Here is a 10294-nt window from a genome sequence, read left to right as displayed (position 1 = left end):
GGCGATTAACCCCAAACTTAATGTCTTCATTCGAATTCATTAAAATTTAACAATATAATTTTAAAAAAATTATTGTTTAAAATATATTATTAAATGTATAAATGAATTCCTCAATATGAAAAACTAATAAACACTCGAAATTATACAGTTTAAACAATTTAAATTTAAGTTTTTAAAAATGTCTGTCAAAACATGATAAAATTAAACGGAGAAAATATATATAAATTAATATATATATATATATATATATATATATATATATATAAAATAACCCATATATATTAGGTTGTAAAATAACCCTCATAAAAGTGATAGTGGGAAATTAACAACTTCTGAAAAGCCGTTAAAAATTAGAACATATGTAAAAACGAATTTTCTTTTAATTAAGTTCTAATTTTATTTGACCATTCTCATATTTTTCCTTATCGTTTGTAAAATTCTATTCTTTTTAAGCACAAAAAAATTAAGTTCTAAAATTCTATTATTTTATATTTCCTTTCTAAAATCCATGGCTAAATTTTTAATAATAAAATTCTTAAACCAAAAATAACAAACGGAAGAATAAATCTCACAGTGGATTTCCTAAAACAACCCACAAATATTCACAGATTTCGAGCAAAGAGCTTTCAAAGTAACCGCCCCTCTTTGAAAGAAAAAAGGTAAGATGGGCATAACAATTAAATCGACCTAATGGAAGAGTGTTACAGTTGATTAAAACTCCAAAAATGGCCGCCGTTTGAGCAGGAAAAATGATTCATAATAGATTTACTAAATGTGCATAATTGGCGATTTCTCTATTACTTGTTTCAATACACAAATTGTTCTTGAGAATCGAAGCAAATAAATCTTGAACGGAAAAATCAATTTACAATTGTAGAAACTTTGAGAGATCATGGGCTCAACAAGCGAAGCCGGTGTCCTGGATGGTATCGAGGGGAGGTCTCCAAGATCTTCTTTTGGAAATCAAGTACTCCCTAAATACCATCTTCAAATCCGGGTCATCGCAGCTCCGCAATAACTTCTCATCCATCGAAATACACCCCTCGCCGGGGGGGTTACAAATCGAATCTACGCTTCTCTGCCGCTGCGCCGCCCTGGACACCTCCTTTCTGGCGGCTACGCGCAACCTCGCCGCCAAGGCCACTAAATTCTCGGTCGACAGGTCGGAGTCGAGGAGTGAGAGCAGCTGGAGAAAGTAGAGCTCTCCCAGCTAGAGATCCTCGTCGCGCTGCAGGGGGCGGCAATTGACGGCGAAGATATCACGCGAAGAGTAGTTTTACAGCACTCACTTGACGCTAACCGGTGTTGGAAACTCGTCCAACTGGCCATTGAGGTGGACGACCCTGATAGCCTCGGGACTCACCGCATCCGTCCGCCGAAAGCATGAGGCAATCTGTAAGGACGTGCGGTCCGTGCAACGGGCAGGGTGACTCCACCGTGCAAAGGAGACATGAACGAATATGTGCGAAGTGTCTTGGAGACGAGTTTATACGATATTGGGCAAGTTGAGAGGGTGGTCCCCCGAGTTGAGAGCGCCGACCCTCTACTCGGGCGAAGGCAACATGTTAAACAAGTCGGCATGGGCGTTGGGCGTGGGTCGATCGGGTGACATAACCCGTCACTCGCCCGTATATATTGGAGGGCATTTGGAGGCAAACGAGCATCATTCGATCATCACAACTTCGATCAAAGGAGTTCTGCAGTGCGTGGATGAGCCCACACGACGGACAGGACTCAGGTGAAAAACTTGTGCAGAAAAGTCGGGGGAGAAACTCGGGCGAAAAACTCGTGCAGAGAACTCATACAGAAAACTCGAGGGAGGTCGTTCGGGAAGAACTCGGGCGAGGTCGTCGGGCAGGAAACTCGGGCGAGGTCGTTCGGGCGAACCGGGTGAGGTCGTTCGGGCGAGCCAGGTGAGGTAGTCGAGTGACCAGGGTGAAGTCGTTCGGGCGACCGGGGTGAGGTCATTGGGCGACCCAGGTGAAGTCGTTCGGGCGAGCCAGGTGAAGTCATGTGGCGACCCGGGTGAGGTCATTCAGGCAAAGCGGGTGAAGTCGTGTGGAGACTTAGGTGAAATTGTTCGGATGAACGAGTTTGGGTGAATGGGTGGACATGCGGATGGGCGGCCGGGTGAGGGCGCGTCGTGCACGTCGAAACGAAGAATCGTGCGGAGGGGCGACTTGGGTGAGGGCGCGCCGTGCACAACGAAATGGTGGAAACGGTGAAGTGTTGGAGTTGTGAACAGAGGTGTGACTCGTGCGAAGACGTCCGCATGTGGCGACTTGGTTACGACGAAGCGTTCCCAAGTTGGGAAAACAACACGATCGTGCGACAAGGTGAACGAAGGGTTGGTGAGTCGTGCAGTGACCGTACAGAGGCACCGACGAGCTGGGCAACCGAGTTTGCCGAAGTTGGAAATTTGGCTAAGTGTAAATTTGGGGTTTCCCAAGATTTAACTTGTACTGATAAAGAAAGATTATATATATTGATTCGAGCAGACTCATATTGCAAGGAGTTGCCCCTCCCTTTATACTGTTGTGCATTTCTATTGTATAACATTGTTTATGTGAATGTTATGGGCTTTCACTGTATACAGGACAAAGATAATACTTGGTAACGAAAAATAAACTAAGTATGAAATGTTAGGCGTAGTATACAATCGTAAGTATTGGTGAAAAGAAAACGGTTGGTAGTGCCGCACCTCGCTATAGTGCGGTTGGAAGAGTACCGCCAGTGTAGGGGCGTGACAGGTGGTATCAGAGCTGATGATCAGGAAGCTGATCGGGTTGACGATGAAGTGCTGATCCCACTGCACTATCGTGACAGGTGGTATCGGAGCTGGTGAACTGAATCAAGGAGCTGATTCTACGAAAACCGAAGACTTGAAAGGGAGTTCAAGTTTTGCATGCGACAGGTGGAACATCAGGGTGATTCAGGTGAATGGTGAAACAGGTTTAGCAGAAGAGAAGCTTTGTACTTGGGCCAAGCTGAACGACAAGGCATGGCAGGTTTAGAAGAATGCGAAGGGAAGCTCTTGCTTACCTTATACATGTTGAAGCGATTGAAAAAAGAGAATCCTCAGATTCGAAAGGAACTTGAAGTCTTGGAAAGGAATGTTGAAGACAAACTTCTTCAATTTGGTTGGACAATGGAGCAGGGTGAAGTTGTAAATTGTGCTGACAAGGAAGAGGAAGCCGTGATGGTTGAAGATGTTGCAGATATAACAACGATGGAGGATGAACTTGAGATTGATCAAGTTGGACCAGGTTCATGCAATTCGCAGACATGGATGGATGGGGATACTCACATGGAGGAGCCTCATGATGATGATGTAAGTACTATTGATACTTGTGTTTCATTTGAGCATTTGGTAGATGGACCGTATGCAGGGAAGGGCAAAGTCAGTTTGCCGATGCTGGGAAGCATCTTACCATGGATGTCTATGATGAGACCTTGTATGGAGAAGCAAGGATTGTTGACTATTGCAGGACTTGTTGGGGTTGTTTGTGACCTTATGGTAGAAGGTGCAAAGGCCCGTGACAAGGGAGGAACATGATGATCATTGCAGAGGATTGGGTCATGCTTTAGCCACATGGAGAATTGGCTAAGTGCCCGGCATGACTCATGGACAGATTGAGGAGGGCACACACTTGAGGTATGATGATGATACTTGGGTGGACTTCTCATGGCCGAGACCAAGAGCAAGTCTTGGTGGAACCTTTAGTGGGGGAGCTATGATGGAAGGGACTCGTCATAATGATGATATGGTTGGGTGACCGAGTTCACTGGACCGAAGATTGCAGACTTGGATGAGGATGACCGATTGTTGTGATGAGTCTACTTGGTTGGACTACATGGGCAACTTGAGTCATGGACATCAGGTTGGAGACATGGAGCATGGCAGTCTCATGCAGGGACATCTAATGAGGAGTGCCAAGGCAAGGATGTTGTGCAGGTGGATTTGCTGGTGTGACATGGAGATGTTTTAGTTATGAGCCGATGGAGAGGTTGTGCACTCTTGTACAACAAGGCCATGGACTTGGATGGAGTTGTGAGTAGACTATGGAGCATTCCTACTACATGGAGAGCTGAGGCATCTTGCAGAGACCTTTAGGCTGAGACTTGTATGCTTGCTGGATGTTGGTGGGAGATGACTCATGGAGCTCATGATGACATGAGGTTGTGACTTGATGAGTTACAACGATGATGATGCCTTGGTGGCAACACTCGGGAATGGGTTGAGCTGAGACTTAACCAATTTTGACACATGGGAGCTGATTGATCTATGATCATGGGCAGCACATGGAGAGATGAAGCAGGTGCATACTTGTTTCTATGGCAGACTTGAGGGATGGCACATACAGATATGATGGAGGTTGCTTCATGGACATGGATGTGGCACATCAAGAGTCGAGAGATGATCTCTTCACTGTGAGGAGATGGATGTTTCGCAGATAGATGATGATGTTGGATATAAAACATCATGGACAGCGTGTTGCAGATGAAATGGAGGCTACTTCATGGACCTGAGCATGGCTTATACTTATGTGGAGATGGATTCTCGATCGAGTTGCGGATGTGATAACATGTTCTGAAAAACTATTGATGATGACATGGGGATGTGTATTCTCATGGTTTGAGCGTGACAGTTGGACTAATCACCCGACTAGTTCAAACATGGGGGCCGGCATGTACAGGGATGTGTTAGCATTTGTTGGAGTATCATGGCAGCAGTTCACACGAGGACGACACATGATGATGTTGACACGATATGTTGTAGGAAGCATGTAGCTTGAGATGGAGGGGCCAACGTTCCACGATGGGGAGCAGCGTGTGGAGATTGTGACAGGGTGATTGATGATCATGGATTGAGATGATCTTCCGATATATGACATACCGATGGAGTATATGCCTTGGTATGGATATCTTGGTGACAGGTGGTTGCTGGGATGAGATATTGTCGAGGACGACAATGATTTCAGGTGGGAGAGGATGTAAGGACCTGCGGTCCATGTGACGGGCAAGGCGACTCCATCGCGCAAAGGAGACATGAACGAATGCGTGCAAAGTATCTTGGAGACGAGTTTATACGATGTTGGGCAAGTTGAGAGAGCGGTCCCATGAGTTGGGCGGGCCGACCCTCCACTCTAGCGAAGGCAACATGTTGAACGAGTCGACTTGGGCGTTGGGCGTGGGTCTGCCGGGTGACATAACCCGCCACCCGCCCATATATATTGGAGGGCGTTTGGAGGTCAACGACCATCATTCGATCATCACGAGTTCAATCAAAGGAGTTCTACAGTGCGTGGATGAGCCTACACGAAGGACAGAACTCAGGTGAAAAACTCGTGCAGAAAAGTCGGGTGAGAAACTCAGGTGAGAAACTCGGGCGAAAAACTCGTGCAGGAAACTCGTGTAGAAAACTCGGGCGAGGTCATTCAGGCAGAACTCGGGCGAGGTTGTCGCGCAGGAAACTCGGGCAAGGTCGTTCGGGCGAGCTAGGTGAGGTCGTCGGACGACCGGGGTGATCGTTCGGGCGACCCAGGTGAAGTCGTTGGGCAACCCAAGTGAAGTCGTTCGGGCGAGCCGAGTGAAGTCGTGTGGCAACCCAGGTGAAGTCGTGTAGCGACCCAGGTGAAGTCATGTGGCGATTCGGGCAGACTCATATTGCAGGGAGTTGCCCCTCCCTTTACATTGTTGTGCATTTCTATTGTATAATGATGTTTATGTGAATGTTATGGACTTTCACTGTATAAAGGACAAAGATAATACTTGGTAACGAAAAATAAACTAAGTATGGAATGTTAGGCGTAGTCTACAATCGTAAGTATTGGTGAAAAGAAAACGGTTGGTAGTGCCGCACCTCGCTATAGTGCGGTTGGAAGAGTACCGCCAGTGTAGGGACGTGACATAATCAATTCTATAATTGTTGTATGCAAAAACCAGTTGCAAATTAAATAAGCTGCGAATATAGAATTGTGATAATCGAACTCTGGACAAACGAAGTGTTAGACAAGTGTCTAATAATGAATAAAAGGCGTAGATTGTGTGCGAAATTGGAGATTTATTTAGCCGCTGGATTGATTGAGAGAATGGAGGCCGACTAAACTAAACCTTGGGCGACCACCGAATTTGTAATGGGGGCATTTTGTCGCGACTCCGGGTTGGGCATAAAAAACAAGGAGAAAAGGATGCTGAGTCAGCGGGATGGTAGTAATGACACGTCATACGACAGATCAACGACGGATAAATATTACTCATCTTCCGACAGAGTATTTGAAGTCCCGACAATACCTAGAAAGCACAACAAACTCTACCAACATGTGAAACGTTGCCACATATATGTATTAATAATTTAAATACATTTTATATACTTTTCGTTTTTTTGTGCGCTATTTTAAGTGAGCTTTGAGTAATGGTTAGTTTAGGCGAGTTTTGAGACGAGTGGCATAACTAGCAATTGCACCAAATGTTGCAAAGGAAACGCCGTAAGGCATAAATTTGAGAAAAATCATGATATATAAAAAAAATCATTGAAGATAGAAATTAGTAAACAAATTGTCATTCAAGCTAGAAGATAAATACAAATCACTTACATTATATGAAATTGAAAAATTTTATAACATTTCCAAAATAGGTTGCCTCTTAATGTTCAAAGATGCTCTTTCAAGTTCCAATAGAACCCTTGTTACTTGGGGGCTTGCTTAGGTCAATAATTCATTTGCAACATTTGTTTCGAGTGCATTAAAGTTCCATGTCCACCCCTTGGAAATTATTTGTGCTATACGGGGTCCATAATTATCATAGGCATGGTTGATTGAAGGACGGCTAAATGTTTTACATCTTTCAAAGTTGTTTGATGAGGCGTAGGCTAGAGTATCAGTGGTATTTGACGGCTAAATTGTCGCACGATGCACAATCTACCCGTCAAATTCCAACCATGGGACAAAGTAAGAACAAAGTTCAAGTCAATTATCTCTTTTATTGCTTAATCCTACCATCGATGTAAGTTCTGAAAGTAAAGGGAAGGAAATTTTGTTTGCGTGTTCGGTTGAACTTGACGGTACGCGAAAGAAATTTGCTCTTTGACCTTCACGTAAAGGTGGAAGTTTTTTAGTGTCAAATGCCTGAAAAATTCCTTTCATTTCCATTAAAGAAATAAACGACTGAAACGGAGGTGAAAAGGGTAGTTTGCAGGTAAAAAACCCGCATTTAGAAGCAACTTATCCCATGCTGAAATGATTTGTTTGGATAGCTGGATCTGATATGTACCGTGCGTTGTCAATGCAGGAAGGCTAAGTGAATGAATTCATAGAAGTTTCCTTTCTCATGAATGAAAGCCACCTTGCGAAATATTTCTTTATATTCTTGGTATAATCGTGGGTTATGTTTAATATATAAAAGAAACCTAAAAAGGACAAATTTAAAAAATTTGAGAGGTTATTATTTATCCATTTAAACTTATTATTTTGCACATCCCTCTATATTAAATGTTTTTTTCAATTAAAAAAAAAGGCATATATGTTCTTTTGAATTTGATATGGAGAGAACAAGTTGGACCAGATTGGAGGGTCGAAAGAACCAGATCTGTTTCAAAACGGGGAAGGCAAACCGTGAAAGCATTTTCATATGAAATATTCAAAATAAGGCAATGCAGATAGTGAAAGCATTTTCATATGAAACATTTTAGGATCCATCTTTAGAGATCTATAAGAAAATTTCTCGAAAGAAACTGTGGCAAATATAGTCAAATCTCGTCTTCTACATCGTAGCGAATTCTACACAGGACATTAGTAGTCCATCATATTGTAATGTGGCATACAACATGTCTTCAAGGTATACAATGTGTTCAATTAGTCGCCCATCATATTGTAATGTAGCATACAACATGTTTTCAAGGTATACAACATGTCCTCCTACTTGTCTCGCTCAATTAGCAGCCCATAATATTGTAATGTGGTATACAACATCTCTTCAAGGTATATAATATGTCTTCTTTTTGGGAGCTATGAGCTAAAAGCTATTCACTTAACATAGAGAAAGAGGAGAAGGTTAATATACGGTGTGATATAGTGTGGAAAATAAAATTATAACAACATTTATTTTTTACTTTAATTATTTATTTTTTTGTCATATAGTTATATGCATATGCATTTATATATTTTTTTGTTATTACTTAATGTTATGTGACATCTTCTCCTAATGACCTATAAAATACTTGGCGATGCAATAAATTATGAATAGAGTTTAATATCATTTGTTCATTATCAACTAATAAAATATAATCATTTCTCTATTTTGAGAATAAACTTAGTTTCAAAAGTAAATCTTCAATATTATTATTATTGATATATGGTAAATTTAACAATATTTCTGGCTTTTATTTCTAACTCAAAACCTAAAGAACTATAATATAGGATATAGGATGCAACAGGTATGGGGAAACAATGAACTTTTCAACTTACCTGTAGGGTGGGAATCCCATGCCCATTACAGAGGAAATATCAAGGTCTGAATGAGAAAACATACTATAACAATTAGTTTGGTCCTAAAAAAGTGGTATGAAATAAAATAGAAATGAAGAAAATATTTCCAAATAATACTGCAACAGAAGTAAAAATTAATTTTCTATTGACAATCAAACCAGCCATGCTCCTCGACTTCTCAATATATTTCTTGATTTCAGGGTCTAGAGGTCCTTCTATCTATCATCATACAAATAGAAACCTTTACACGTTTTCTCACCTACGGAAAAAGTGCCATATAATTACCAACTAAAGAATAAAATAGAGTATTGCACACAACAAAAATCACAGAATGAAGCTAGCAGCGACAATATATATTTGATTTTAATTCTAGAATGAAAAACACATTTGCTTGAGAAAGAAAGAACTATAATATAGGATATAGGATGCAACAGATATGGGGAAAAATGAACTTTTCAACTTACCTGTAAGGTATGCCGATTACAATGAAAATATCAAGGTCTGAATCTTGAACCATGATTTCCTCACCTAAAACTCGACAAGCTTCATTCACATCTGGAAAGAATACCATCTCAACTATATCCTTATCCATCAAGGAAATTGGCTGCCAAAAGTGAGAAAACATACTATAACAATTAGTTCAGTCCTAAAAAATTGGTATGAAATAAAACATAAATGAAGAAAATATTTCCAAATAATAATGTACTGCAACAGAAGTAAAAATTACTTTGCCATCAACAATCAAACCATCCATTCTCCTCGACTTCTCGATATATTTCTTGATTTCAGGGTCTGGAGGGGCCTTTCGTTTATCATCATACAAATAGAAACCTTTACATGTTTTCTCACCTGCGAAAAAGGTGCCATATAATTACCAACAGAGTAGTCTACCTAGGCGGAGGAATTGCCGGGTTTCCATCGCCGCCCAAAAAACGTCCGGCTCCGGCCGTCGGCAATCCCTCCGCCATGCTCCCCTAGCTCTGCCACCCTCCGTCCACTGCTCCACATTAATTTCCTGACATAATCGCCACCGCGCAGAGTTAATGCAATTTCCAATTCGAATTTGGAAACCACGGGTTGCTCGCCCAACCAACTCGAGGCGGCCCCTGCAACTCACTCACGTTCCTCCTCGACTCGGCGCACCTCACCTGTAGGAATTTTGATTGACGCTGTTTGCTGGAAACCCAATCTAAAATCTATGCCATCATTGTTTCAACAAAATGGGGAGGATCTGTCCCATACATAATAGGAAAATATTAACTTCAGAGAGGGTTCGATCCAGGGAAACATGTCAGAGATTGAGGTGAAGGTGGAGAATATGGCCATTGAATTTCAATAGTTTCAGACCCAAATTCCATCAGGTGAGTTGAATTTCCATGAGTTTACCTACAAAATTGAAAGATCAACCGCTAAAATTAATGGGGGCTTTAAATTTCCACTGCTAGAATTGTGTTTTGGATTGGTTTCTTGTTTAAGCATTGGGGTTTCTATTGTTTTTGGGAAAATTCGGGCTAAAATTGAAGAATTCTGGAGGTATGGGCAGGGGAGAAATTGTCTACTTAATAAGCAATTGAAATTTCAAGTTTCTCACTAGCTTTAAAAGATTAGGTTTTTTGTGTATGCTTCGTTTACGGTTGAATTACGTCTCCAACATGTTTTGGCTAAAGGCTTAGGGATTCGTTATCTTACGTTAAACTGTGACTTAGGGTTGTGGAATTGAAGGGTTTTATTTTTTCATTATTTCTGTGGGTAAATTAGCTGCAAGTCCGTTCGCTTCTGAATGCTGCCATCTTGATTTATGCAGGTTT

The 10294-nt window shown here is 41.6% G+C and overlaps 1 pseudogene; it reads right to left on the bottom strand.

Moving 5' to 3' along the window:
* Positions 1–898: 898 nt before the first annotated feature.
* Positions 899–9454, bottom strand: LOC149178866 (uncharacterized; annotated as a pseudogene).
* Positions 9455–10294: the final 840 nt, after the last annotated feature.

Source organism: Pinus tabuliformis, chromosome 4_1 (assembly GCF_031772625.1).
Source record: "Pinus tabuliformis cultivar Carrire ecotype Pingquan chromosome 4_1, CPIR1, whole genome shotgun sequence".
NCBI classification, from domain to species: Eukaryota; Viridiplantae; Streptophyta; class Pinopsida; order Pinales; family Pinaceae; genus Pinus; species Pinus tabuliformis.
Note: the sequence above shows the minus strand (reverse complement) of the source record. Positions and strands in the feature narration are given on the sequence as shown.